The following is a 3,079-nucleotide window of genomic DNA, read 5'->3' as shown; positions in this document are numbered from 1 at the left end:
TTATCACCACGACGAATTGTGAGTGGTAGTAGTTAAGGCGAGCCAGCACTCTGATGTACATAATATTTCGCCAGGAACAGATAAGACTATTCTGTAGTAACATTTAACATTTCAGCGAGCAGACCAACTGAGCCCCCACCAAACGCGTGCAATTATATTATTACACTACACCACCAGCAAACAAGTCCCTACAATTTTGTTTACAAAGTTTATCGAATGATGTCCATCCTACGTATATTGGTTTTCAAGAAACTGAAAACAAGTATTTTGTAAAGTGCACACAGTAGGCTTATAGAGCTGTATTGTACGGAAGTGAGCACTATAAACATATTGCTTCTGTAGAAAGGCTAGAAAATATTCTCGATTCCAAGCCATTTTAATAAATGTTCTCACATTCTTTGTGGGTACTGGAATAATGTAAGAATCGTGCAAACTTTGAGATAAACTCGCGTCTTTTACGTGTAAAGCGAAGGGCCTTCTCATAACGATACACTCTTGTGAGGAAAATAAAAGAATATTATATTATAAATAAATAATTGTATCAAACCTGGGTAACATTCTTTCTGTTATGTGTGTGTAGTGTGTGTGTGTGTGTGTGTGTGTGTGTGTGTGTGTGCGTGCGCGCGTGTGTGTGAGAGAATGGAAGGCAAGGGGGAAGGAGGTGATGCCATGCCTATGGCAACTAAAAACGAGTGTTATTAGGGCACTAAAAGTAAGTGTTATTAGCGCTATATCCGCTGCGTTACAGTCATGTCGAGGGGTCTGAATTCAACAATCAATGCTCCTATCAATACTTAACTGACTGTCCTGTTATTTAAGACTGAGAGACAAGGACTCCAATCTTTCTCCACCCACCGCGATAGGACAGACAAGTAGGTTGGGAGCCGTGAAAATCCTTCATACAACCCACGTCTTCTGATATACAACCCAAAGTGATCCATTGTCGTCCTGAAAAAGAGCCTTTTTTGTTCTTTTTAGTAGAGGTTTTACGGCGCTCGCAACTGCATAAGGTCATATGAGCGCCAGAAGATTAGAGGTGTTACAAGAGAGTAACAAACATAAAAAAGAAGATGGGGAGATAAGGACGATAGACGTTTGATAGGACAGAAGAAGCAAACCACACCAGGGCACCCGCCAACCATTCACTGAAAAAAGTGAATTCTTGCCTTTTTTTAAGGTTTGGTAAGAGTTTTAGTTTTAGTTTCGTACGAGTTTTACTGCACTTGCAACACAATAAGGTCATATAAGTGCCGAAGATTAGAGGTGTTACAAGAGAGTAACAAACACCAAAAAGGAGGGGAGATAAGGACGACAGATGTTTGATAGGAAAGAAGAAGCAAACAACACCAGAGCACCCGCCAACCACCCACGGTAAGAGTTTTACGGCACTTGCAACACAATGAACAGATTAGGTGTTACAACAGAGGAACAAACAAAAAAGAAGAAGACATCAGAACGATAGACGTTTGCAAGGAAAGAAAGGGTAAACCACACCAAAGCACCAGCCAATCACCCAAACATCTTGCCTTTCTAAGTTTCTTTTCATATTTCTGTACATACATGGATAAAACGTATGGGTTGCGGAGTGTCTGGGAGACTAAACGCTTTGGGGTTGTTCGGGTGGTTCCTTGAGAAATCGTTACAGTGGAACTCGGATTCAACGAAAGGAGTAGGATTCCCCGTTTTTTTCTCTCCTCTCTACAAAAATCTCATGTTTACTGTAACAAACACTCGGAGATTCAATGTCAATATAATTTAAGGTCAGGCCCGACGACTTCGTTGAATTCGAGTTCCAGCGTATGGATGTATTGTGTTTTACACATCCATTGGTCCATCGACCCAATTTAGATAAATTAGAAGGTGGGTTGCATCGACCCTGCCTGTCCTGTCCAACCAGGACAGAGTGGAATACAGCAAACCAGTCGACAGATGGAAATAACTGACTTTAAAAATGACTATCCTATTGGGGATGGACGTTAAATTCAGAGGTCCTTAGCTGCCTCAAGATCTTTTCTCAGGCATTTCGTGGCGTGACAAGGTTACAAATGTAGAAGTGTTGGCACTGGCAAACCTCCAGAGCATAACAACTATCCTGTGTTTAAAAAGATTGAGATGGCTGGGCCATGTCAAGAGAATGGACGACAACCGGATTCCGAAGCAACTTCTCTATGGAGAACTTGCCCAAGGAAAGAGACTAAGAGGAAGACCAAAATTGAGGTACAAAGACACCTTAAAAAACAGCTTATCTAAGCTTCGAGCAGACGTTAACATCTGGGAAGACTAAGCTTTGGATAGGAAAACATAGAGGAAATGATAAAGGAAAATGGCAAAGGAAAGAACTATAATGCTAGAGAGCAGCCTTAGAAACAACCAGGCTGAGAAACGCCAACGACGAAAGGAAAACAGCGGAAATACATAGCTTCGATCTACGTCACTGACATGCAAGCACTGCGACAGAATCTGCTCTTCAAACATAGGAAGAATTAGCCATGAAAGAAGCTGCATGAAGACGACCTTGAGATCATCTTAAGCTAAATTGACCGTCTGCATAGACGAAAAGAGCCATACATAGCTGCCTCCTAAATAAACTTACTACTTACAGTGTTGAAAGGGGCATTAGTAGACCAATATAATTACAATTACCAATTCCACACAGTGGTTACAAATGGCAAAACGTTTGTTTTAGTAAGAGTGTCTTGGCACTTGCAACACAATTAAGTCACATATGTACCAAGATTAGAGTTGTTACAATGAGTACAAAACACATACAAGGAGAGATTAGGACAACAGATTTTTTAAAGAGAAAAGAAGGAGCAAAACACACTACAGCACCCACTAACCATCCACGCAAAATGCTTGTTTCTGTAAAAGATAAGCACGCACAAAGAATGATGATCGCTTTGTCTGGTAAAAGACCACCAACAAAAATAGCTGGTATAAACAATAATAAACATACCTGAAGCCCTCTAGAGTCACAAAAAAGTCAAAGCAAACAAAACAGTACTCTATCTGTCACTGATTTGTGTTGAGCAATGAAATAAGTAAACGAGCAAGAAGAAAATGAAAAATACAAGTTCAC

The sequence above is a fragment of the Aplysia californica genome, unplaced genomic scaffold, assembly GCF_000002075.1.
Source record: "Aplysia californica isolate F4 #8 unplaced genomic scaffold, AplCal3.0 scaffold01088, whole genome shotgun sequence".
Taxonomy (NCBI): domain Eukaryota; kingdom Metazoa; phylum Mollusca; class Gastropoda; order Aplysiida; family Aplysiidae; genus Aplysia; species Aplysia californica.
This window is presented reverse-complemented; position numbering follows the sequence as displayed.